The sequence below is a fragment of the Pelodiscus sinensis genome, chromosome 21 (assembly GCF_049634645.1).
Source record: "Pelodiscus sinensis isolate JC-2024 chromosome 21, ASM4963464v1, whole genome shotgun sequence".
Taxonomy (NCBI): Eukaryota; Metazoa; Chordata; order Testudines; family Trionychidae; genus Pelodiscus; species Pelodiscus sinensis.
In genome coordinates, this window is record NC_134731.1 from 27,109,947 (window position 1) to 27,137,497 (window position 27,551).

At 52.4% G+C, this 27,551-nt stretch overlaps 1 long non-coding RNA gene across 2 annotated transcripts; it reads left to right on the plus strand.

Moving 5' to 3' along the window:
* Window positions 1-11,416: 11,416 nt before the first annotated feature.
* Window positions 11,417-26,390, plus strand: LOC142819203 (uncharacterized). Of its 2 annotated transcripts, none has more exons than XR_012897008.1 (3): window positions 11,417-12,336; window positions 21,294-21,429; window positions 25,598-26,390. It is a non-coding gene; the product is annotated as an uncharacterized LOC142819203 (long non-coding RNA). The 2 variants fall into 2 exon arrangements; XR_012897007.1 differs by lacking the exon at window positions 11,417-12,336 and adding an exon at window positions 17,030-17,341.
* Window positions 26,391-27,551: the final 1,161 nt, after the last annotated feature.

A 27,551-nucleotide genomic window follows, 5' to 3' on the forward strand; every position in this document is an offset into this window, starting at 1 on the left:
CAATTTATATAGCAAAGCTTTGCCCTTCTACTGCATACTCAGAATGGAGAGAGGGAACTAGTGGAGTCCCCCAAGGGTCTGTACTGGCCCCTGGACCAATCTTATTCAACTTATTTATAAATGATCTGAAGAAAGGGGTAAAGAGCGAGGTTGCGAAATTTACAGATGATACCAAACTGCTCAAGATAGTTAAGACCAAAGCAGACTGTGAAGAGCTTCAAAAAGATCTCACCAAACTAAGGGTATGTCTAAACTACATGCCTCTGTCGACAGAGGCATGTAGATTTGTTTGTTCAGCAAAGGCAAATGAAGCTGCGATTTAAATGATCGCGGCTTCATTTACATTTACATGGCTGCTGCGCTGAGCCGACAAACAGCTGATCAGCTGTTTGTCAGCTCGCGCGCTAGTCTGGACGTTCCCTCTGTCGACATCAAAGCCCTTTGTCGGCAGCCCCGGTAAACCTCATTCCACGAGGAATAACAGGGCTGCCGACAAAGGGCTTTGATGTCGACAGGGGGAACGTCCAGACTAGCGCGCGAGCTGACAAACAGCTGATCAGCTGTTTGTCGGCTCAGCGCGGCAGCCATGTAAATGTAAATGAAGCCGCGATCATTTAAATCGCGGCTTCATTTGCCTTTGCTGATCTGTCTAATCTACATGCCTCTGCCGACAGAGGCATGTAGTCTAGACACAGCCTAAGTGATTGGGCAACAAAATGGCAAATGAAATTTAATGTTGATAAATCTAAAATAAGGCTGTGGCGGCGCATCGGGGTTCCCCCGCCTCCTGCACCCCCATAGTGACATGAACAGACTCCACCAGCCGGTAGAACAGGGGAGTTTATTGCTTCTCCAGGATACAGCACAGCACAGATGTAATCCGGTTACAGAGCCAGGCCTAGGATGCCTCAGCCCCCCTTGAGATGGGAGAGACTGGGCCCTTAAATCCCAGCCCTTGCTTAGGCTGCTTTCTCCATGATTCCAGACAGAAACTAAACTCTCTTCCATCCCTGCCCACCCAGCCAGGTGCTGGTCTCTGCCCTCCTTCCTTTGTCTCCCTCCCTGGGAGGCTGAACCTGGGTGTCTGGGTTAATACACATTTGGGAGAGTCAGTGAGAATCTCCCATCCCAGCGCAGGAAGATCCCGGGTCACAGAGCAGACAGCACCCCCACAAATGCACATTGGAAAAATAATCCCAACTATACATACAATATGATGGGGACTAAATTAGTTACAACTACTCAAGAGAGATCTTGGAGTCATTGTGGATATTTATCTGAAAACATCCACTCAATGCGCAGCAGCAGTCAAAATAGCAAATAGAATGTTAGGAATCATTAAAAAAGGGATAGGAAATAAGACAGAGAACAGCTTATTACCTCTATATAAATCCATGGTACACCCACATCTTGAATACTGTGTACAGATGTGGCTACCTCATCTCAAAAAATATATATTGGCATTGGAAAAGGTTCAGAAAAGAGCAACAAAAATTATTAGGTGTTTGGAATGGGTCTCATATGAAGAGAGATTAAAAAGATTTGGACTTTTCAGATTAGAAAAGAGGAAAGTAAGGGGGGATATGATAGAGGTCTATAAAATCATGACTGGTGTGGAAAAAGTGAATAAAGAAAAGTTATTTACTTATTCCCACAATAAAAGAACTACGGTCACCAAATGAAATGAATAGGCAGCAGATTTAAAACAAACAAAAGGAAGTTTTTCTTCACTCAGCACATAGTCAATCTGTGGAACTCCTTGCCAGAGGAGGTTGTGAAGACTAGGACATTAACAGGGTTCAAAAAAAGAGCTAAATAGATTAATGAAGGTTAGTACATCAATGGTCATTGGCCAGGACTGGTGGGTATGGTGTCCCTAGCCTCTGTTTCTTTGGAGGTGGGTGACAGGGGAGGGATCATGTGATGATTACCTGTTGTGTTCCCGCCCTCTGGTGCACCTGGTATTGGCCACTGTGGGCAGCCAGGACACTGGTCTAGATGGACCTTTGGTCTGACCCAGTCTGGCTGTTCTTATGTTCTATCAGTAAATCTCAGAGATCTGCACAATACAGCCTCTGCACAGTTTCATACATAAGCATCCCTCCCTCACACAGTAGGGATGTAAAATCCCATTTAAAATGTTAACCAGTTAAACTGAAGCAACCCCTCCATCTGCAGCATGGTGCAGTGAGCCAGGCTGGGCTGTAGCAGCCCCACCGCACACGACATGTCAGTTAACTGGTTACCAGTGAGCATCACAGGTGAGGATTTACAGAAATTGAGGTTAAACAACTGTAAAGTTGAGGCCTTGTTCTTTCCCCCCCGTAGCTACCAATTTTGGGTGCCCACCTAGAGAGACTGGTTTTCAGAAGTACCAAGTTCCCATTGAAACCAATGGGAAATGGGCGCTCAGCACCACAAGAAAAATCTCTAGTTCTCCTCTCTCCCAATGCAGGGCTGCTGCATCACCAGTGTTTGCACCAACCCTCAAGAAAACGGGACCTCTCGGCTGATGGGCGTGGGATTTCGGTGGCTTGCTCTTGCTTTTACACAGTGACGCTAAAGTCCAGCCCAGACCCTTGGAAACGTTCTTGGAAACGAGCGACTTTTCCTCCCCCTGCAGCTTTTAAACAAATCAGACAAGCCGTGCCTTAGGGAGCCATCACTGCGGAGGCCTCACGCCGTTCACTCGCTTGTGCAGCGGCAGCCTCATTAGCCACAAACGGAGAAGTTGTCCTGGTTTATTACAGGCCTCCCTTGTTGCTGGATTGCAATTGGAAAAAAAAATTTAGCTGGGGGAATCATTCAGGAAAACACAGGCATCGATCGGCCGTTAGTTACTCAGCTAATGTTTCCCTGCTGGGGTTGTTGTGAATTCTCTCTTATTACATGTGCATCACACCACCGTTCACTCCCCCCCCCCCCCCCCCCATCCATTAGTGCTGCTGGGAGAGGCTGCAACTGTTATTTGCGAGCGACCTTTTAATTAGAGAAACATCAATGCTCGCCCTTTTCAGGATCTCTGGGTGGGATTCGTCAGCCCCTGTGTTGATTCTGCTGTAAGACAAAAAGCTCTTAAGCCTCAGAGGGCTGCAGTGCAGAGGCGCGGTGGGTGGGCAGGGAGCAGAGAGGGGAGCCTGGTATGATAGTGCTCGAATGTCCCCATGGTCCCTGTGTTTCAGCCTAGAGCTTTTTTGCTTTGCAAGGTCCTTTTCTAGAAGCAAAATGTCTGGCTGTATAGAGAGGACAAAAATCTCCACCGGCTCTGAGGAGGAGGAGGGTAGTATCCAGTGTGTCTCCATTGGGGAGGGATCCAAACTTAACCAATGTGATGTCAGCAGGGAACGACTATTCCCATCAACTCCTTGTTGCCCATCCCGTTCCCTGGATGGGGTTGAAGGGCCAGATACTCTGCAAAGACCCTGATCCAGGAAGTGACCTGGCATTTTTGCAAGGCAGCAGGGGCATGACTAGCCACATGCTGGGAGAATGCCCAGGTGGTGGGGTCAGGGCAGGCTGCAGCAGGAGATGGGAAACAGGGTGCGAGTATCAGATGCTGCAGTGCAGGGGCAGGTCTAGGTGGGGAAGGGGCAGGGAGCCGCTGCAGAGCGATCCCGAGGAAAGATCCACTACTAAATGACTCTGGCCTGGAAACCCACAAGTGTTCAGACTCACAGGCTACGTCTAGACTGATTTTCCGGAAATGCTTTTAACGGAAAAGTTTTCCATTAAAAGCATTTTCGGAACAGAGCGTCTAGATTGGCACGGATGGTTTTCCACAAAAGCACTTTTTGCGGAAAAGCGTCCGTGCCAATCTAGATGCGCTTTTCCGCAAAAAAGCCCCAATCGCCATTTTCGCGATCGGGGCTTTTTTGCGCCAAACAAATCTGAACTGTCTACACTGGCCCTTTTGCGCAAAAGTTTTGCGCAAAAAGACTTTTGCCCAAACTGGAGCAGCATAGTATTTCCGCAAGAACACTGACAATCTTACATGAGATCGTCAGTGCTTTTGTGGAAATTCAAGCGGCCAGTGTAGACAGCTGGCAAGTTTTTCCGGAAAAGTGGCTAATTTTCCGGAAAAACTGGCCAGTCTAGACACAGCCACAGTGTTCCGATTTTGGCTTTCTGAGGTTCAACAGATGAGAAGTGGCTTTAGAAACCAATTTTGCAAGGCAGGACAAGTGGGATCGAACAGCAGACAAAGCTAGCTTATCTGGTTTGTCGAAATGATCATTTGATACTACAGTTGAACCTCTCTAGTCCAGCATGATTTAGTTAGCCACGTGTCCACTTATCATGGGTGTAGACAAGTTTCCTGAAGTCTCATAAAGTTTGTTTGCAGCCACCAGCCCTGACTCTCAGGGCACGTCTACATTACAGAGTGAAAGTCAAATTAAGCTATGCAACGTGACCTATGTCAATTGCGTAGCTTAACTTGAAATCGCTTAATTCAGCTTTTGGAGCTGTCTACACAGTAGGAAGTTGAAAGAAGAACACTCTTCCTTCAACCTCCCTTACTCCTCGTAAAATGAAGATGACAGGAGTCAGAGTTAGAAGCCCATTATTTTGAAATAACAGGCTCTCTGTGTAGACATGCTCTTTTGTTATTTTGGAATAACACCAGTTATTCCGAAATAATGCTGCTGTGTAGACATAGCTTCAGTGTCTTCTGCTGTTGTTTAGCTCTAATATACCCCTAAATGTCTTCTCAGAGCCTAATTCTGCTAGGGTATGTCTAGACGACAATGCCTTTGTCACCAGAGGCATGTAAATTTGACTACCCGACATAGTAAATGAAGCCGGGATTTAAATATTTAAATATTAAAATAAAAATGGCGGCCGCGCTGTGCCGGCTCAGCTGATCATTGGCACAGTGCACGAGTCAAGATGCGGATCGGTCGACAAGGGAAGCCTTTGTCGACTGCTCCCTTATGTCTCGTGAAACGAGGTTTATAGGAGCAGTCGACAAAGGCTTCCCTTGTCGACCGATCCATGTCTTGACTCGTGCGCTGTGCCGACAATCAGCTGTGCTGATACATCGTGGCGGCCATTTTTATTTTAATGAAGCCGGGGATATTTAAATCCCAGCTTCATTGACTATGTTGGATAGCCTATTTTACATGCCTCTGTCGGCAGAGACAAGTAGTCTAGACATACCCCTAGAGAATACTGACTTCCCGTGGTTCGGCAAATTCTCTGGTTCGGCTCCAGTCAGGTCCTGAGGGTGCCAGATTAGAGAGGTTCAACTTGTAGTTTCACACATGCTAGTTCTAACCTGGTCATGGTGGTTTTCCACACAAGACTTTTTCCCCATCAAAGTGGCCTTTATACAAATAATGACATTTTCCGAAAAGTTAGACCGTCTCAACATTTTCCATGTTTAGGCAAAAATTTCTGTGATGTTTTAAATGAAAATTTTTGAAAAGATAGGAACTGGGATTTGGGAACCAAAAAATGCAATGAGAAAGTACAGGTTGCACCTCTACAATCTGGGATTCTCTGGTCCAGCAACATCCATGGTCTAGTATGACCACGACTGTTCCAGGACCAGAGAGTCCCAGTGCGCTGCAGGAGGGTGGGGGCCTGGGAGCCAGCGCATGGCTTAGCTGGGCTGCAAGGGGGAAGCCAGGAGCTGGCCCATAGCTCAATGAGGCTGCAAGGGGGAGGGGCAGGGAGCCAGCATGCAGCTCAGCTGTGTGGGGAGGGGCCAGGAGCTGGTGCGTGGCTCAGCTGAGCTGTGGGGAGAGGGGCATGAGGTGCGGCCCCTGAAATGACCTCCCCTGATCCAGAAAAATCCCTCATCCAGGACCTGGGAGGTCCAACCTGCATCTATTTCCTAGTAAACCAAAAATGTCCATTATTATTTCTACTTTTGGTAAAAGTTATTGCAAAAGATGAATTCTGAATTATTTTTGTGACTGAGATTTTTGGAAAAAATGTTTCTGTTTTTCAACTATTCTCACCCTTTCTATGGGTACAGCGAGTTCTGGGGAAACACCCTTGGGGACACAGCGTAGGAAGCACTTTGCAAGATAGCTTTCCCTAAAGGCAGCCTGTGACGGACCCGGCGGGGTCCGCACTAGAGGAGGGAGCGGGAGCGCCGCAAGCAGCGCGCCGACCGGCATCGCAGCCTCGGAGTTGGGGCAGCGGCAAGCCCAACCCGGGGCACCCCGCCGGGAGCGGGGGAGGGCACGGACCGCGCGGAAGCAGCCAGCCCGCCCGCCCGCCCGCACCGGCTTGCGGCTCTGAACGGGGCACGGGCCCACGCTGGGGCGGGGGCGGCGGCAGCGCACGGACGGGGCGGAACGCCCAGACGTCACTCTCCGGCGCCCATAAAAGTGGCGACCGGGCAGACGGAAAGGGGGGCAGGAGCGAGGAGGTGGCGACCCTGGCTTCCAGGGGCACCAAGGGCTCGGCCCCCAAGGCGACCAGGAAGGACGGAGTCGGCAGCTGGCGGCTCGCACTGGGACGCACCCGGAGACTTCGACGTGGTGAGTGCACCCCGATCGGCCCCACCGCCGGGGCGGACAAGCAGGGAGTGGAAGGAGCCTGAGGCAGGGCCCTTTTGGCGCCCGTGGGCGGAGGAGTTGAGGGCTGCCGCCCCATCCGCCGTGGAGGGCGACGTTTAGACGCCAACTCCACTTAGGGCCTCGGGCTGGGACCCGGTGGTGAGGGAGGGCCCGGGTCCCCCACTCTCCCGCCCCCCCTGCAACCCTCAAGAACTGGAGGCTGGGTGAACTGCACCAGCCGCAGAACCTTCTAAGAGCCGGGACCCCAACCCCTTTTTTCCCGGACACGCCACGACCAAACCCCCCCTCTCCGGCCGGAGGAGGGGGCCTGAACTCGGGGTTCGCCGAGCCCTCTCGGCCACCTCTGGTCGGGAGGTGATCGCACCGCCCCGCAATAGACCCTGCCAACAAACCCTGGGGTTAGAGACAAGGAGAGTGACGAAGGCGGTGGGTCTGCGGAGCCCCGCCCCTGGCTCTGTTCGAAGCCAATAAGAGGGGGCGCGAGGCGCTCGCACCCGTAAACCCGCCACACAGCCTCTCACTCAGAACTTGAGCAGCTGTGGGCTGCCAGTCATATAAAAGGGAAGCCATTGACTCCTTCTAAACCCGTGAGATGACAGGCCATTGTGGGTACGTCTACACTGCACTGTGAACTGGGGTCTGGAGGATCGCGGCTTGTGGACGGGGCACTTCCAAGCTCATGGTTTAGCATCTGCTCTGGATTAGACGCTTTGGTTTCTAGTTATTGAACTGAGTCTCTCAGCCATGCTAATGTGGCCACGCTACACTGTGCAGGTCTTCTGAGTCAGGGCTGTGACGGGGGTAGACCCAAGTCGCATCAAGACTCTGGCTCTGGCCCATGTCCCAGCAAAGTCCTAAAACCTGGGCCCTTGCTGACTCCAGTCAGACAGATTTGTGTACGGAAGGAAGGCTTGGGCTCAGACCTGAGTCAGGGCCTGGGATTAGTGTGGACCCATAGGGGTGGTGCTGTCTGCTGAAGCAACCTGATACCTTAAGCAGAGAGGATAGATTAGGAACTGAAGCAAAGACAATGCAACCTAACTGGCAGTACCATCTGCCTTTAGTAGTGCAGACACCATGGCTATGTCTACACTGGCGCGATCTTGCGCCAGAGATATGCAAATGAGGCTAAGAATGGAATATTGCCGAGCCTCATTTGCATATCTAATGAGCCGCCTCTTGTGCGAGAAGGAGCATCTACACTGCCCCTTCTTGCGCAAGAAAAACCCTCTGCACAATGCCATTATTCCTGAAAATAATCAGCGTAGCGGCATTGCACAAGAGGGGTTTTCTTGCGCAAGAAGGGGCAGCGTAGACAGCTCCTTCTAATGCTAGAGCCTCTTCTGCAAAAATGGTGGCTCATTAGATATGCAAACGAGGCTCGGCGATATTCCACGCTTAGCCTCATTTGCATATCTCTGGCACAAGATCACACCAGAGTAGACATAGCCCATGTGAGGGCTTGGTGCCTCTGGACAATTTCCTTGGAATTATGGGAAAGCCTTATTTCCTTGACTAGAGTCTGGCGGAGGGCTGACTTGTTTTGGGAGCTAGGACAGGTGCAGGAGGTTCACCAGGAAGGTGTGCCTCGATTGTACATAGCACAGACGCTGTCCAGACAAAGCCCAGATATTTCAGAGTTTTGAGTCCCAGGACTCCAGGATCTTTCACAGATGCCATGAAGGCAGTGGCAGAGTACAGATAAACCCGAGGGGGCCCTGAGGAGAGGAGAGTGAGCCTCAGAACCCCTGTATATTGGTATTGTGGGTCTAAAGCAGGGGCGTGGAACCTTTTTTGGGTCAGGGGGGCCGCCCACCCACAGAGAAATCCGCCGGGAACTGCACACAGGTGAGAAGCGAAAAGCCAAACACAAACCCTCACTGACATGGCCCCAGACTGAGAAGGAGAAAGACACTCCCCACATTCCCCTCACACACCAGAGCCTGGGGGGGCAGCCTACTAGATTTTGTGCGTTCCAGCCCTGCATGGGGGGGGTCCTGGAGCACCAGTGTGGGCTCCCCAATGCTGGGGGGGCATGAGCTTCAGGAGCCAGATCCAAGCAAGCCAGGGCTACATCCGGCCCTCAGGCCTGAGGTTCCCCACTCCTGGTCTAAAGGGCATTTAGCCAAGTGAGGCTCAGGTCATGGTGTCTCTAAGGCCAGTGGCTCTCAGCCAGGGCTTGAGGCCAAGCGGGTTCCAGGGGGTTTGCCGACACTCGCTGGGGCCCAGGGCAGAAAGCCTAAGTCTTGCTCCACAGGTTTGGTGTCCTGAGCCCCAGCATGCAAGGCAGAAGCCTGAGTAACTTAGCATGTCAGGGCCCCCTAGGGTCCCGGGGATCTTCCCTGTTTCCCACCCCCTGGCCCAGGCTTCTATATAGAGTTGCCAGATGGTTTAACTAAAAATCCCGAACATCCTCCCCCCCAAAAAAAAAATCCCCAAAAAACTGTTGAGGGGGAAAAAAGCGGAGACCAAAGTTGTTGAGCAAAAAAAAAAAAGGACCCCGAGAGTTATTAAGCCTAAAAAATAAAAAAAAACAGCATGTAAGCCATCCTGTCTCCCTGCTCCGGGCCAGACAGCTCCCCTGCGGAACCAGGTAAGCACCCAGGATTTTCGCCTCCTGGCTGGGAAAAAAATCAGAAATTACTGGACATTTTAGGTGTCTGGTATTTTCTGAATTTTTTTTTTTACTGGACAGGAGGCAAGAAACAGACTGTCCGGGTCAATACCGGACACCTGGCAACCCTACTTCTACATGCAGAAAACCAATTATGGCACAGCTGTGCTGTAGGGTTTTTATAGCCTGATGGGGGGCCCTGGCCTTAATCACCACTGGTCTTTCCTTTTCCCTCTTCTCTTCTTGGTCTGTTAGTGTTGGTACCCTGTCCAGGCTGTGGAAGGGTTAACGTGGGCCTGAAGGGCCAATTAGCCCATCTGGCTATCCCTGGAGGGTAGTCTAGGCTTAATTATGGAGGAAGCCCAGCTGGGAAAAGTGCTGGGCAGTGACTAGAAAGCAAGCAAGCAGAAGAGTGGGAGGGGGCTGCTGGGCAGCGCTTCACCTTCAGCACTAGCTGCATCCGTTATGATCAATACAATTCCTTGAGCATCTTTCCTTACAATTGAAGCCCAGGGCTACAGCGACTGGAAACTCTGGGGAGAATGGCTACATAGGGCGGGGAAGATGCGGAGCAGCCACTTGCGATGGAGCGCGCTTCGGTGGGGCGGGGGCCCTGATGGAAGTCCGGGTCCTGCCCTTTCAAAGAGCAGGGTGCGTTCAGGGCAGGACTCTGAGGCTACGTCTACACTGCGTGGTTTTTTCGGCAGAAGATATGCAAATGAAGGCCTCTGTCGCGCACTGTAGACGTAGCCTGAGAGGGACTGAAGTCCAAGGCTGAGGAGGGCAGAAGTTGGCTTAAGATTCATGGAGGAATATCCCAGGAGAGCTGTGTGGCCCAGGAAGCAGGGGGAACTTAGGCTGCTGGAGACACCTGTTAACTGGCAAGGGGAGGAAGTTGTCCAGGGAAACGGCAGCAGGGATTTGGACAGAGCAGACCCTTGTTATAGGGCCCCTGAACTGGATGCCAGTACAGTGGGAGAGCCTGGTTTCTACCACCTGGGAAAGCCCCTGAAACAATTGAAAGCCCTGGGAAGACAGTGTACAGACCGCAAGGCCCAGAGTTGGGCCAGGCGGCCTTTTGTAAGGACACCAGGCTCTGTTGGGTTTTGTGGTACCCCAGAAGGGATGGGACTAATGAACAACCCACAGGAAGAGCAGAGCATACAGGACAGGAGCAGCTATCCGCAGAGGGCAAAAGATGAGAGCCTGCTACCCCAGGGACAGCAACCAGCGGGCAGGCCAGCGGTGGGCGTATCCTCGAGGGGGTAAATCAATTTAACTCCATCGGTTTTTAGTTGCAACCCATTTAACTGTTGCCTCCACATTCACGGTGCCGTTGCGGCCTTCTTGCCGCTAGTGCTGAAAACGAAGACGCGTGTCAGAGACGGGGCTGATTTTGCACATTGAGTTCTCCGGGTAGCATGGCATTAGTGACGTAGAAGTTTGTCGTTGTGGGGGAGCTGTGGAGACACGGTGTCTCGAGAACCCTAAAACACAGGCCACACTGGGAACTGCCAAGGAACATCGAAATGAACCTGAGCGCCACCGCTCCCGCTTTGCCCAAGAGTAGCAAGCTAGCAAGCTGGCCTGCTGCAGGAAGATCTCCTGCTAGGAAGAAGCGGACGTCTGCTGACACCATCCTCCAGAGCTCCTGCCACCTCACTGCACAGGGGCAGCAGAGTCCGGAAGAGCCAGCATGCCACTCAGACGCGTTCCTGTTTTCCCCCAGGCTGCACTGCTTCCCCGCCAGCCAGCCAGCACGCCCGCCCCAGTAAAGCGGTGCTGACTGTGAACTCTTCTGACATGGCCTGCTACCCAGAATAACTGTCACTGAGCATAGCCCGGGGACGCCTCACACGCAGGCTGCTGGCCAATGGGCTAAAAATAACCAGGAAGGTGGAATCCACGTTACTTTCTCAGGCAGCCACAGCTAGAGTTGGGGCTCTCTGCTATTTCTCACCCAGCAGTGACAGCTTATTTCAGATTAGCTCTTGAGCACTGCAGAGGAACGGCCAAAGTATACGAGATATGGAGGTTATGTAGTCCAGGGGCGAGCGCCCCGAGCGGACAACTCTGCGATATCACTTTCCGACAGATGGGCTGAGCGTGGAGCCTCTAGAGCCATGACGTCCAACACGCGAGCCGCTAGCCACGTGTGGCTAGTTCGCTTCAGAACTGGTTGGACACCACGGCACTAGAGTTTGCAGCGAGGTAGCGTGCTGTGCTTTTAAAGGCCCTGTGGTCAGCAGTACGGGCTCTGAAAAGTCATGGTTCTATAACGCAGGGAGGGACCTTGGCAAGCCTAGCCATGCCTTCCAGCAGTGCTTAACACGCAGATTGAGAAGGCTAGCCGCAAGGCCCCCATGTGATAAATACTAGCCCCATTTTGCAAATGAGGGGATGCTGGGAGATAAAGATTAGGGCCCAGTTCTCCCCACCCCACCCCACCTCAGGCAAGTGGACCATTCCCAAAGTCACACCGCCTGCCAGTAGCACACAGGGGGACAGAACCCAGGTTTCTCCATTCCTCTGCCTGAGCATAGAACCACTGCATGCCAAAACACAGCCTGAACCTCCTTGGGGAGACCTGCTAGAGTGTGGCTAGAAATAGGCTTAAATGTAAGGGGTGGGGGAACAGCTGGGGATTGATCCTGAACGACCACGACTCTGGGCTTGCTAGCAGCATTTCCACCAGTGAACTGGACACAAACTAGTTTGCTGAAGATCCCTTACTAAAACTCTGGGAGTTTTTTGGTTTATCAGCTTCAGAAGGGGAAGGGTTCCTGAGACTGACAGACCCCAGAGACAATGGAAAGCAGTCAACACTCCAGCTCAGCCTGACTGACAGGTTGTAAGTGGGGATTGTTCTGGCTCTCTCTGAGCAAACAGGGAGCTGAAAGAGCAGAACAAGCTGTGTGCAGAGGAGGTCCTGCAAAAGACAGAGCTGAAAAGAGCAGTGCAAGCTGTATGAAGAAGTCCTGCAAAAGGAACAGAGAGCTGAGACACTGCTAAGAGGAGTGCAAGCTGTGCTGAGGGGCAGTTTTTGCAGCAGCAGAGCCAGGCATACACAACTCAAGGAGAGCAGACCCTGTGTTAAGCAGCAGACTGGCTGGGCTCAGAGAGCCAAAAGGAACAGAGAAGCAACACAAGGAGCTGGAACTGGCCAAGCAGCACAGCCTGCAGCTGGATGTGGTGAGCACCTGGGACCAGCAAAGTGTGGGGAAAGGCTCTGGACTGGGAGAGGGGTCTGGCCACTTCGAGCTTGAGACTGTGTGGTCACTACCAGAGCTAGCGTGTCCAGCCTGTAGCCCCTCCTGCAGCATATCCAGGGCCTCTAAGAAAGAGACTGTGGACTGTCCTTACACTCTGCAGGCTGCTGTGTTGATGTCCCTGTGCTACAGAGCAGGGCTGTGTGTTCTCATTTAACCATTCTCATTTTTTTCTTATTCTTTTCTCTTTAATCCATTGTTGTTTAATAAATTGCATTTGCTCTGAACCTTATGAAGTGGTCACTGGGCCAAGAAGGCCTGCAGTGTAAAGAGAGCACCTCGGAGTGGGGACACCCTAACTCCTGCCCCTAGTGACTACAAGGTCAGGGATTAAGCCCCAGGAAACCTGGGCCCAGCCTTGTTGGGGTTTCAAGGGCTCTGCTCCTCCGGAGAGTGGAGGGGGAGCCCTCAGGATCAGGGAGCCGTGGGGTAAAGGAAGTGGGAGCGGGGACTCAGATCCTTTCGCTGGTTCATTTCACCGGGGTGTATAGAAGCCAGGAAAGTTCCCCACAATAGCGGGACCATTCCCCCGCTTACACATAGTGAGGAGCCTGTGTCAAAATGCCACTTGCCCACAGATGTACCTGTCTCTCATTACTGCAGCATCTCCACAGGTTTTTAGCCTCAACGCACATTTGAGATAGAGAAATGCCATCCCATTTTACAGAGGGGGGAACTGACCCACCAGGTAATACAGAAGGGAAGTGACTTCTCCCAGGTCAGCAATCTGCAGTTGAGGCAGGACTTGAACTACGCTGTTGTTCTAGCCATGTTTAATGAGGAGCCTGAATAAGATGCTGACACATTCCTGTCTTGCATCTCATAGTTCTGGCACTTTCCTCTGAGGGTCTCCATGCCTACAGCACGTTTTAAGCACTGGTTTAGGGTATGTCTACGCTACAGAGTTTTTTCAGAAAAATTGCACTTTTTTCTGAAAAAACTTCACTTATATCCACAGTGCAATCGTGTTCTTTCAAAAAAAATCGAAAGAACTGAGGGGTTTTTCCGACATTGGTTAACCTCTATGAAGAAGAAGCCTTTTTCTGAAAGAGGCCTTTTGGAAAAAGGCACATGTGGATGAGGAAGAGAGAGTTCTTTCACAAGAAAAGAAAAGAGGAAAAAGCGCAGGTGCCCTGGTGTCAAATTCCGCCCATAGTAATCACAGCTTACATACGAGATAGCATCCATTCATTGTGGATGCTATCTGTCCAAAAAAAGATCACTTTTTCAATGTGCTTTTGCAGTGTGGAAAATTTTTTTTGGGAAGATCTCTTCTGGAAAAGCTTCTTCCAAAAGAAACGTGCAGTCTACATGTAGCTTGAGACTCGGGTTCAAGCCCAAACTCCCCTTCCAGCTACACACAAATCTGTTTGACTTTGATAACTAGTAGCTTAAGAGGAAAGGTGGACACCCAACTTGGGAATGTGCACAGAGCCTGAGGTGCAGAGAGCAAGGGATACAACTCTGGGTTGTGCCTATATAGAACAATGTTCCCTCCAATTTTTTTCCTATCCATGTGCAGAATAAATTTTATGTGCACAAAGGCATGTGAGGAAGTGCACCACCCATAGCTCACATGCTGCCAGCTGTGGGCACTCTGCTGGGTGGCCACCCAAGCAGACAGCTTACAGGGAACACTGGTGTATAGGATTTCATGTCCTTACAGTTAATAAGGGCACCTAGGGCGTGACTGCACAAGCTAGGATACAGCACAATGGAGTACAGCACTTCTTGAGCATGCTGCGGCTAACAAAGCAATGAGTTCCTCTGCTTCCGCCCAGCTGCGCCAGCTAGACACAGAGATTTGTGTGGCTAATCATGTCTATTATATTACAGCTATAGATGTATCACCTAAGAGTTGAGGCCTTTCAGGTGGCTGTTGCTATGGAAACCACTGGCTAATAGCGTCATCCCACAGGTTGTGCATATTTATCTTCGGCTGGCTTTCTAGGGAACAGCAGTAGGCAGCAGCCGAATGGCTGGGAAAAGGAGTCTTGCCGTTCTCCAAACACAAGGGAAAATCTGACCTCTGGATGTTGGCACTTCCTGCAGAGACTGTTTGAAAGTGGCATCTTGGGAAGTTGTATCAGCCTCGTTGGGTTGTGGCTATGCTAGAATCCAGCTAGAGATGCATCCCTCCCCCCACGTGGCAAAACTGAGAGATCAGTGGAAGAGCGTGGCTCTTCCTCACGCTCTCCCCTCGGACACACATGTGTTGGTGGGCCAGATCCACCCCAGTTGGTAAAGGGGGTAGCAAATGGTTCTGTATGGACATATACAGCTGGAGGTGATGCTCAGGCATATGTTGCGTTGCGCCTGTATTTTACAGGGTCTATGAAATTAGCTGTGTTCTGCAAAGGGTGTCTATCCGTTCAAAACGCACACTGCCTTTGCCCAGGGAGGCTGTGCTGGAAGCAGTGGTGTACCACCTGTGGCCTCCACTTGTGGCCTGCAAACCCCATGCTGCTCCCTGCCCCTCCCCTTCTTCCCCTCGTACCTCACATGTACTGGGGCCCTGGAGCCTTGCACTTCCTTCCCCCTCCCCCCCAGCAGTTTCGGAGAAGCCATGAATTGCCTGATTCCTGCTCTGTCCCCACACCTCCCCCTCTCTCCCAGAGCTTAAAAAACAATGAGTAATCCTGTAGCACCTTAGAGACTAACAAAAATAGGCATCTATAGCAGTGGTTACCAACCAATAGCTCAGGCTCTACTGGTAGGTCTTGGAGCCCCTGACAGGCTTGGCCAAGAGGCTATCAAGTGCCAGCACTTTAGCTGCCCCTCCCCACACTGCTGTGCACCTGCTCTTCTTAGAGCTGTGCAGAGCAGGGAAGGGAGAGGAGGGGGCACGGCTGTCAGGGTGCCCCTTCTCCCACCCTGTATGGGCACAACAGGGCTTGGGATGGAGGGAGTTTACTGACTGCTCTGGAGAGTGGTACAGAGCCAGGGCAGGGGTGATCCTGCCTTAGCCCCACTGCACCACCACCCAGGAGCCACCTGAGGTAAGCAGTGCCCAGCTGGAGCCAGCTCCAAACCCCTGCCCCAGTCCTGAACCCCCTCCTGTAGCCCAAGCCTGTGCCCTAGCCCTGAACGCCTGGGACCCAAACTCCCTCCCAAAACCTGTACCCTGAACCCTCTCCTGCACCCCAACTCCCTGCCCCAGGCTCAGCTCAGTGCCCCTTTCACACTCCAAAGCCTTTAGTCCAAGACCAGAGCCTGCACCCTAACCCTCTGCCCCTGCCTGGTGAAAGCGAGGGAGGATGGAGGGAGGGAAGACAGAGTGAGCAGGGACCGGGCCTCAAAGAAGGGGTGGGAAGGAGGTGGGGCAAGGATATTTGGGTTTGAGGTAGATCCTGGATTGCATTTACATTCAAAAAGTGATCTTGTGCTTATAAAGGTTGGAGACCCCTGCTATACAGTATCATAAGCTTTCACGGGCACCACACAGACTAACACTGCTCTCCCCGAGCTGGACTTCCACGAATCAGCTGTTCACGGCATTCCAGCTCTGGGAGGGAGGGGAGGAGCCGGGACGGAGTGCATCCGCGGTGCTCTGAGAGTGCTGGTAGGGAAGGGGGAGGAGCAGGTAAATGTGGGGCTGCAGTGCCCCAGTGCGTGTGAAGCGAATGGAGGAGGGTGGGCAGACGGGGGGCCACGGGGCAGGTGGAACCCCAGGGGTCCGCAGGCTGCTACAGCTCACAGAAATGGAAAGCCGTTCATGTGGCCCATCACTGGCTTAAAGTGTGTGTGGCAGGGGAGAGGGATCCGAGCCTCATCTGGGAGGCAAGTTTGATAGGACAAAGTGTCTGCAATCCAGCTCGGTCTTCCCCTTTTTTTGGCTCTGTCTGTGACCCGTTGACTCTCCCCCCACACCCATGCTGTACCCACTGCTGGGAGAGCCGGGGAAATTCTCCAGTGGAGGAAGGGCAGCTGGCATTACTGCTGCAGACTTCCCCCCAGGGGCTCTCTGAAGGGAATCACACCTTTCAGGTTTCCTGGAGCTCTTAATTAGGTCCCTGCTGGCAAAGGCTGCTTAAGAAGCATAATGACTGAGTGCATCTCCTGGCTGGTCCAGCCCCTCTTGGCTCTGTATTAACTCCTTAGGGGTTGGGCTTCAGGGCCTCTCCAATACAGCAGAGGTCATGGCAGAGGACAGATCCTCAGCCAGCACGTAGGTCCCAACATTTGGGGCTGCATCAGACACCTCCATCGCCCCCGGCCCCCTGAGCGGAGGCTGCCGCAACGATGCAGCTTCTCACAGGAACAGTCAGTGCACTCTGCCAGTATCAAGATGCCCGCGGGCTTTTTATTTTCCCAGGTAACACTACAGAGCTCCCTGCTGCTTTCAGGAGTCACTGAGGTTTACCGCATTCAGAAATTTCACAGCTTCTGTTGTTAGTGGCACAGGTTCCTTTTAGAGGCATTTTGCATACAAGCCTTTCTGCTTCTAGCTGCATTTTACTGTCTCCCCAGGGCTCAGGGGATGTCGAAGAGGTGGAAGAAGCTTTCAGAATGAGAGGGGATCGGGAGGAGATTTGGGAGGAGATGACTTTTTCTAAAAGCTGCTCCTAGTCAAGAGAAATATGTTTGTGTTTAATATTTAATGGGCTTTCAAAAAAACAGGAACAGAAAACAAAACAAAACTCCAACCCTGACGCTACAAAAGAGCATTTCAAAATAAAACCTTGTCATTCAGAGAATGCTGGGGCTGGAATGTGAACTGACAGGCGCTCAGCTGGTTTCCAGCCAAGGCTGCCAGACACAAAAGCAATCTGGGGATCAGAGGCGGGAACAGGAGCCAACGTACCTGGCTGGATGTGCAGGACGGTGGGCCCCGTCAAGGTGCATGCAGCGTGGGGTGGCTGGGGAACAAACCTAGCATTGAAGAGGGTTTCCACCACTTGGGTAAAGCAGAGCTCCTTGCGGTGTGGGTAAGTAGCAAGCTGATCTGGTAGCTGGGCCCAGCCATTACTGCAGGACAATCAAGCATGCTAAGCTAGTGTACTGCAAGTGGCGTTCCCAAGTGGGCTGCCCTTCTGTGGACAGTTTCAGTGGCTGTGTATGGCAGGAGGGAGCTGAGTCAAGAGGCAAATGAGGAGAGAGACAAGTGGGGTATCACAGATGTGCACACGGAAACATTCTGCCAGTCTAGGGCAGGGTTCCAAAAGCACAGGACTGCAGGGCTCACCCGGGAGAGCTGCACATGGACCCTGGCACCAAAACCAGCCAATGCAACACGCATTACATCATCAGAACAAACACATGGGCCAGTTGTACTCTGAGGGCAGACTCTTCTGAGCCGCTGCCATTTCCCCCGTGGGCTGTGATCTGCTGGCTTCATACAAGCTCAGCAGCCTTAGGGTGAGTCACTGTTTTGGTGAGAAACCTCCAGAGATCATAGAATACTAGGACTGGAAGGGACCTCGAGAGGTCATTGAGGCCAGTCCCCTGCCCCCATGGCAGAACCAAATACTGTCTAGACCATCCCTGATAGACATTTATCTAACCTGCTCTTAAATATCTCCAGAGATGGAGATTCCACAACCTCCCTGGGCAATTTATTCCAGTGTCTGACCACCCTGACAGTTAGGAACTTTTTCCTAATGTTCAACCTAAACCTCCCTTGCTGCAGTTTAAGCCCATTGCTTCTTGTTCTAAGTTTTCTCCCTCCTCCTTATGACACCCTTTTAGATACCTGAAAACCGCTATCATGTCCCCCCTCAATCTTCTCTTTTCCAAACTAAACAAACTCAGTTCTTTCAGCCTTCCCATATAGGTCATGTTCTCTCGAGACCTTTAATCATTCTTGTTGCTCTTCTCTGGACCCTCTCCAATTTCTCCACATCTTTCTTGAAATGTGGTGCCCAGAACTGGGCACAATACTCCACCTGAGGCCTAATCAGCACAGAGTAGAGCAGAAGAATGACTTCTCGTGTCTTGCTCACAACACACCTGTTAATGCATTCCAGAATCATATTTGCTTTTTTTGCAACAGCATCACACTGCTGACTCATATTCAGCTTGTGGTCCACTATGACCCCTAGATCCCTTTCTGCCGTACTCCTTCCTAGACATTTGCTTCCCATTCTATAATTTAAGTGTTGCAGACAGTGGCCCTGTGCGATCAAGGACCTGACAGCTGGGTTCATTAGAGAACTCTTAATGCCCCTACTCTTGCAGCTAGAGCCAGTGTGTGGTGTTTATGGGGAAAACTGTGTGAAAATGACAAGCTATGGCTTTAATTTGGAAATAGTTTCCTGGTTGGGATTGCAGGCTGTGGGGCTCTGCAGGGAAGTAGGTGTGATCCAAGTCCACCTGCAGAAAGCAGCCTGGAGCAAAGTGAGTTGACTGGTGTCTATTTGGTTTAAGGAGCAGCTGCTTTGTCACTTTTGGGTTCTTGTGAATAAGGATTCTAATGTCTACATCAAATAGTGTTTAATTTAACTTGTGCCTGTGCTGTGAGCATAAAACAGTCCAGCTCCTACAGTCACATTCTGCCTCTCTAAATTCCCCAGTGCAATATCAATCGAGTACAGTAGTCTTCACTTCCTGTCCTGAACTGTTGCGTAGTATTGCTGGGTTCCAAGATACGGAGGGCTGCGTGGGTTGGGGGTCAAGCGATCCCACACTTGCCCACACGGGGTGACTGTGGAGCGTGGCATCTGTCAAGCTGTCAGGCAGACTCTGCAGAAGTGCAAGCATCAGATTCTACTCCATCATCTGCCACAGGGAAGTGAGCCAACACTCTTACCTGAATGGAACAGTCATGGTCCATTAAGCTGCCGTGTAAGGAAAAGCTTATGCTGGCCTTCTCCTGTCATCCCAGCTACTTCTTGCCACGCCCTCAATCCCCATTCACTTGCTTAGATCTCCTAACCTTCAGAGGCTGCATGGCTCTGTCTCCAACTCTGTTCTTTCCTCCTCCTCGCAGCTTCTTTTCTTTCACCCTCTCTCTGGGTGACTTCTTCCCTGCCCACGCCTCTGCTTTGAAATGCCTCACACTTCCCTTGTGCCAGCCGTCACCTACGCCCAGCCTTGCTGCAGGGTTCTCTGCCCTCTCACATCTGCCCCCCTTTGCATTAGTTGTGTGGGCCAGGCCTTAGGGGCGTGTTTGTCCATGTCCCTTAATCAATCACCGGGGGGCAGGAGCTTTGTTTTAATGAAGTAGACGCTGCGCATTTGCCACTTGAGCATTTCTGACTGCCTGGTGTTAACAGCCTGAGCCTCTGCACCCTTGTGAGGTTGAGACGTATCATTATTCCCAGTTCACCGATGGGGGAAACAGACACCAAGAGATGAAGTCACCTGCCCAAGGTTACGCAGGGAGTCCGGGCAGAGCTAGGACCTGCAAGTCAATCCATCCTCCCGCCTACTATTTACAGAGGACCACGTGAACAGCGCGTCTCCTGTTTTTTCAGATCTGATCTCTGCTAGGCATAAGCAGAATATGCAACTGCATAGGAAACCATGAAATTTGGGGCACCACTGCCCCAAATTTTATGATGCCCTAGGCAGCTGCATGTTGTGTATGGCCGGCTGACTCCAGCAGCCAGCCCCAGTCCCCCACTCCTCTACAGGCTACACTCAGCTGCCGCTCACCAGACAGTGGAAGGGGAAACTGCTGCTTGTCCCTGACCAGCTGCCCCTGCTCCACCTCTGGCCTGCATCTTGCACTGCTCCCTGCCTGCGCCTCCCCTTAGCCTCCCTCCCCTGCTCCTGCCTCCCACAGCCCTGGGCCTGCCCCCCGCAGCTCCTGCCCCAGGAGCCCTGCAGCCCCTGAGCACAGTCCCCCCCATGGAACAGCCAGCCCCCTACAAGGAAGGTACCTCAGGTACTCAGGCTGCACAGGGCACCAGATTTCATAAGGTCGGCCTTGGCTGATGGGAAGATGATCTGAGAATGAAATACAGAGATGAGCCTTTCACCATGTTTTTGTTCTGAGTGATGCATGAAGGAGGATTACATGGAATTTCCCTAGTGGTGAGATTGTGGCAGGATGTACCAACCGGGCACTGGACCTGCATGGGTGAACCCTAGTTCCCTGGCCGAGAGAGCCCCACCCCCACAGCCCTGCTGGGCATGCTCCAGCTGGAGGACAGGTATAAAGGCCAGTAGAGCAGCTCAGGCAGGGCTGATGGCCACCGGGGAAGAAGGTGGCCAGAGCTCTGGAGGAAGAGTGAACCAAGGGGGCCAGTCAGTGGGGAGTAGCTGGAGAGGCCCCCACTCTGGAGGATGGTGGTGAAGAAGGCAGCTGCGGTGAGTCCAGTAGGAAGCAGCCCAGGGTGGGGAGTTAGGTCCCAAAGAGCTTGGTGTGTTTGGGGTGGATTCCCTATTCCCACACCACTGACAGGGCCCGGGTGGGCCCAGCTTTCCCCAACCCCATCCCCAGTAACCCCCAAGGGGGCTGGTACAACTATGATTGGTGACTTGGGTTGCTAGGCCATGCTGTTCTGGGGGCAGGGAGCGTTGCTACTGACTCTAGCCACTGGCCAGCACTGTCCTGAGAGTAGCACCCCAGAATTGCAGCCACCTCTGTATTGAAAGGTTGCACTGTGTGTGTATATGCACAAGGTGGGGAAGGGGGAGATTTTGTTTATCACACCTGTGCAAAGCCTTCTCCTCCTGTACTGAAGAGGGAGAAGAGAAGCTATTGACTGTATGTTCCATTTTTACAAGTTAGTAGTGCAGGGACTGAGGGCCTGAATTCCCAGTAAGAACTGCTGTCTCAGCCATGCTCTAGTCTCCTTCCCCTCCCCCCTGCAGCAGATTTTTTTTTTAAGGGCCTCCTATTCAATAGACACCATATCACTCCATCGATCAGCCTTGGAAGGACAAAGCTCTGTCCTGAGCCTGCCAGGATTCGAACCTTTGTTTCCAAAACAGCTGAGGTGTTGCCTGAGAGATGCTTGTGTTGCGGGACTCTGGTACAGAGGCTGGCCACAGCTGGAGATGGATAGCCGATGGTGTGACCTGATGCTTCGGGGTGATGCAGAGAACCCTCTTTCTAGCAGCCGGTCTGGTGAGTCTTGCTCTCATGCTCAGAGTGAAACTGTTCCCCAGAGTTTGGGGTCAGGAAGGAGCTGTCCCTGCCCCCCAGGGCAACTGAGCAGGGACTGGGTGGGGGACACATCAGAGAAAGCAGTTCACTTTCTCCTGCAGCATGGGACACAGATCTTCCACTGGAGTCATTGGACACATCTTGTCTAATGGGCGGGGGGGGGGGGTAGAGGGCTCAGGCCTTGGTGGTCATAGTCTCTTCCTCTGCACATCAGAGTTTCCCAAGAATGGAAATGCTTGGATCTTGTAGCATAACCTAGATGGCACTTAGTGGTCTGTGCCAGACACAAGGGCTGTGTCCAGACTCAGGGGTTTTTTCGGGAAAAGTAGCCTTTTCCCGAAAAAACTTCCCCTGCGTCCAGACTCAAGCCGCGTTCTTTCGAAACTATTTCAAAAGAACGCGGCTTTTCTTTCGATGGCGGTAAACCTCGTTTCACAAGGAAGAACGCCTTCTTTCGAAAGTTCCTCTTTCGAAAGAAGGCGTTCTTCAATGTAAATAGGGCTTCCTCGAAAGAGAGCATCCAGACTCGCTGGGTGCTCTCTTTCGAAAAAGCGGATTGCTCTTTCAAAAGATCCGCCTGCAGTCTAGACGCGATCTTTCAAAAGAGGCTCTTTCGAAAGAAGCCTGCAGTCTAGACATAGCCAAGGAGAGAGGAGATGTTCTACTGGTGCAGTCTGGTCTTAAACTCTGTGAACCAAGCTGCCCCTGCCAGCAGGAATAAAAAGATCCAGTTTGGCCCATTCTCTCACTTGCCTTGGTTCTTTTTGAGCTTAGCTGCCCTCAGGGATTTCTTTATGTAAGGTACCCTCTCCATCTGCTTCATTTAGCATGGACCCGAACGGACCACTTTCCCCCTTCTCCTCTCCCCCCCTTCTCCCCCAACTCCTCTCTTTCTCTGCTATTTATTTGGAAACTGCCCCCCCTTAACTCCCTTCATCTGAAGAAGTGGGTTGTGTTCGCTTAGTTCGAATTAGGTAAACCTCATCGTACGAGGACTAAGCCTAGTTCGAACTTACTAGTTCGAATTAAGGGGTGTGTAGCCCCTTAATTCGAACTAGTGGGAGGCTAGCCCTCCCCAGCTTTCCCTGGTGGCCACTCTGGCCAACACCAGGGAAACTCTATTGCCCCCCTCCCGGCCCCAGACTCCTTAAAAGGGCACAGGCTGGCTACGGTGCCCGTGCCAGGTGCAAGCCTGCCAGCACCCAGCTAGCAGACCCTGCACCTGGCACGGCTCGAGCCAGCCACCTGATGCCCCCCAGCCCTCCTCCTCTTCCCGGGACCAGGCTGGTGGCTCCCAGTAGCTTGCCCGGGACCGCAAGAGGCGGGCACCCGCCTGGTCTAGTGCGGACATCGTGGACCTCGTCCATGACCTCCGCACTAGGCACAGGAAAGTGGCCATCTAGGGCAGGAGAGCTGCCAGCCTGGCCACCCAGGAGCAGGTGTGCATGAAAATCAAGGTGGTCCACTGAGACCCCCAACCCTGAGCCCTGAGCTTACAATGGCCATCCTGGGTCAGACCAAAGGTCCATCTAGCCCAGTAGCCTGTCTGCCGACAGCGGCCAACCCTAGGGACCCTGGAGGGGATGGACCGAAGACAGTGACCAAGCCATTTGTCTCGTGCCATCCCTCTCCAGCCTTCCACAAACTTTGGGCAGGGACATCACTCCTACCCCCTGGCTAATACCACTCCATGGACCCAACCTTGATGACTTTATCTCACTTCTCTTTAAACTCTGTTCTAGTTCTAGCCTTCACAGCCTCCTGCAGCAAGGAGTTCCACAGGTTGACTCTTTGCTTTGTGAAGAACAACTTTCTGTTACTAGTTTGAAGTCTGCTACCCATTCCTTTCCTTTGGTGTCCTCTAGTCCTTCTATTATGGGAACTAATGAAGAACTTTTCTTGATGCACCCTCTCCACCCCACTCATGCTTTTATCGACCTCCATCATATCCCCCCTCCGTCTCCTCTTTTCTAAGCTGAGAAGTCCCAGTCTCTTTAGCCTCTCTTCATATGGGACCTGTTCCAAACCTCTGATCATTTTAGTTGCCCTCTCCTCTCCCACCCTCTCTCTTCCCTTCTCCCACCTCCTTTTCCCAATCTCCCCAAGTTTTGTTCAATAAAGAGAGATTCTATTTTTGACCACATGTTTTCCTTATTTTGTACATCAGGAAGGGGGGCTAGGGAAGGGTAAGTGGAAGGAGGTGAGGGAGGAATGGGGTATGAGCCCCCGATGGGGAGGACTGGGCTGGCTCTGCGGGCTTCTGGGGGTGGAAGCTCTCCTGCAGCCCCCCAATTGCCCCCTCTCCCCAGATGGCAGCCTGTGGCAAGTGCAGCTGGTCTGATGGCCAAGTGCTGTGATGTGCCCAGTGTGGGCACTCAGGGCACTCCAAGCCAGGACTGCTTTGCAAGCGGGGCACCCCTGAGAACTATCTGTCTGGGGTGGGGGTCAGGTCCCTTTAAGCACAGCCCTCGGCTAGCCTGAGGCAGCAGCTCCACGCTCTAAGTCCTCATCTGATGCCCTGCCGGCACTGCTTCTGGCCATCCTTAACCCCGGTTCAGGGTCCACTTAATTTGGACATGTTAGTTCGAATTAGCAAAACGCTAATTCGAACTAGTTTTTTAGTCTGGATCCGTTAGTTCAAATTAACTAATTCGAACTAAGTTAGTTCGAATTAGCGCTGTAGTGTAGACATACCCTAAGGTGCTGCAGAACTACTTGTTGTTTACGGGTTTGTTTTTTTTTCAGTTACAGATGAACACGTTTCCCCCTCTGAAAGTTTATGTAAGGTACTTATGGCCCCTCACTCCTCTGAGCATCCTGGCTGGCTGGGTAGGGGAGTGGGGGTGTTGTGACAAGGTTAGGCCAGAGGGCTGCTACAGAGTGGGGAAAAGGCAGCCCCAAAAGGGTAAAGAGCCTGCTAATTAGGGGTGGAGGGCTGCAGGGTGATTAGGTGCAACTGGCAGGGAGCTGGCCCAGGCTGACTCCATTTAAGGTCTGCTGGAGGCCTTTAAAAGCCTTCCTAGTGGGCAGGTGAATGAATGAAGTACTAACCGTTAGAGCTGGACAGCAGCGGAGGGAGTCCCAGAAGGAGTGGCTGGGCTACCTACCCCAGAAACCAGCTGCAAGCCCAACCCCCTATACCTTAGCAAAGGGGGGAGGCTGCCAGCCCAACCGCTAGCCAGGGAAAGAGGGACTCTACCCCTAGAAGTAGCGCTGTGCTAATACAGTATCCCCTTGCACAGATGGGGCACTGAGACATGCAGAGAGAGTAATCTACACAGCCAGTGACCGTGACCCTCCTCACCTGGGTCAACACTTGGGTGCCCATTGTCATGCTAAAAGTAGTGGTGCAGGCAGTGTTTGGGGGTTGGTTTGTTTTTAAGCTGTGCCTTGGGCTGGAGTGCCAGGTTGAGCTACATCACCTGCACCTTTATGGTTAGTTCAGGAGGCTCCTTGCTACAGCTGGGAAGACAGAGCCTCGGGAACTTGCCCCAGGTAGAGCAAGGAATTGATCCTATGCATCAAGTCCCAGGTTAGCACCCCAACCACTGCACAGCCCCCCCAAAAGGAGTCTGAGGGAGAGCAATAATGTCCTGTCTAGTAAGCATGGTGGGAGAGATTCTCTTGAAAGCACCTACATCCCGCACCAGATTACAGTAAAGGCAGGATGGAAGCTCCCGAGTCACTTGCTGGGTCATAAAAGTCTATTGATTGACCCCAAGTGAGAACTCCTCCTCCTCCCCTCCCCCCCAGCCCCACACTGCATTGATCAGCCTTCACCCAGGCACCAATCCACCCAGAACAAGAGGGTCAGGAAGAGCTGGGAACAAAACCCTCTCGCTGATTGGTGGAGAGGCCAGATGCTCCTGCCCCTGCCCCACCCTACAATCAATTAGAAATGTCAGTGTCTGCTTTCTTCACAGCTGGAGCCAACACCATAAGGTCACTCAATACAATCCCTAACAGATGTTAAAACCTGATGACTGGGGAATGAAGGATCTGGGATACAGCAGGGGAATGGATTGTAGGCATGGGGGCAGGGGGAGGATGTGGATTTCAATTTTTTTATATTGCAAGCAGATCAGGGGATTTCACATACGCGCGCACTCTCTCGCTCTCTCTCATGCAGCTTCAATGGATCTTTTGTACCTGTGCTGGTTCGATGGCAGTCAGTCCCCTCTGGCAAGAGATCCTCATGCACTCTGCTGCCCTCTCAGCGGGATGTAGTGCTGTCACCTGCTATGACCACTCGAATGCATGGCAGGCTGCAACTGGAGTCTGATTAAGAATTAACCCGTTTTTGATTCATCGTGATTACAGGGGCTGCTGCCGGCTCATCCAGTTCTCCAGACCTGCCCGCTTCAAGTCATCCTATTGGTTTCTTCAATGCTTTTCCCTGGGACAGGGGCTTCGCTCAACACATTCTTCTCCAGGGGCATTGAGCAGTTGGTGCTAAGGATTATGGGGTCTGATGACAATCCATAAATCACTCCCACTGTTTGATCTGAGGAAGTGGGTCTGGCCCACGAAAGCTCATCACCTGATAAACCATCTTGTTAGTCTTTAAAGTGCTACATAGTCCTGTTTTTTTACTTTACGGCTTGATCCACAGACTTGACAGAGAGGCTTCAGTGGGCTCTTGCTGTATGGCCTTAACTGTTGGAGGCAAGGGAGAAGTAAATAGACAGTTAAAATGGTGGTTGTTCTTTCTCACCTGTTAATGTTATTTGGTTCCCTAAACTGTTGGAGTGTTGTCTGTTAACCCCCTACCCCTTCCCTGAGTGAGTGCAGAAGAATGTCTGAGGTAAACAGCAGGAGTAAACAACAATGCACACGGCCCCCCCAGCAGGGTGTGCACACGGCCCCCCAGCAGGGAGTGCACACGGCCCCCCAGCAGGGTGTGCACACGGCCCCCCAGCAGGGTGTGCACACGGCCCCCCAGCAGGGAGTGCACACGACCCCCCCAGCAGGGAGTGCACACGGCCCCCCCAGCAGGGAGTGCACACGGCCCCCCAGCAGGGTGTGCACACGGCCCCCCCAGCAGGGTGTGCACACGGCCCCCCAGCAGGGAGTGCACACGGCCCCCCAGCAGGGTGTGCACACGGCCCCCCAGCAGGGTGTGCACACGGCCCCCCAGCAGGGAGTGCACACGACCCCCCCAGCAGGGAGTGCACACGGCCCCCCCAGCAGGGTGTGCACACGGCCCCCCAGCAGGGTGTGCACACGGCCCCCCAGCAGGGTGTGCACACGGCCCCCCAGCAGAGAGTGCACACGGCCCCCCCAGCAGGGTGTGCACACGGCCCCCCCAGCAGGGTGTGCACACGGCCCCAAGAGGCCTAGACTCAGAGGCTGCATGTGGCTGATCCTTGAAGGAGAGAGGGACAGACACACAGTGGTGGTGGACCATCAAGTGAAGCCTCCCAGAACGCCCTCTGCTCGGATCGCCTGGCCAGCGGACCAGCTTAGGAGTCAACTTGGGAAGATGAAAGAATATGAACTGCCTCCTGCTCGCCTTATCATCCTGCCTGGGACTGTAAGTGTGATTGAGTGTGGGCGAGATTCCCCTCCCTTCCCAGTTTTAGTTGAATAAACAATCCTTTACACTCCCATGTGGTGATCCCCTCTCCTTAGTGTTTAAAGCAGTTGCAATCCACATCCCCTTGCAACATTAACCAGCTGGCATGCAGCTCTACTCTCAAGGGCCCTGCAAGCAGCCTTTCCTCTCCTCACCATCACTGGCAACAGCTTGGGTCCCATCACAACCAGGTTTTTGGCTGGGATGCTTTTTCAGTCTTCCATCCTGCACAAGTCCCTTGCTTGTTTTGATTCCCCTGCCTGGTTGATCAAGGCTTGAGGTGGTGGGGGAGGGTTGTGTGGGGTTTTTTTGGTAAGTGGAGCTAGGCCACGCTTATTTGGCAAATAGTAAATATTCCAAAAAATGCATTTTTTTTAGGGCACCCAAACTCTTTGCACATTCAGGTTGACTTCAACAAATAACTTTGGTCAACTCTGCCCCCTCCCGCTCAAAAAAACCCTCTGAAATGTCCATTTTTATTAGACATTCAAAACATTTTGCTTGACCC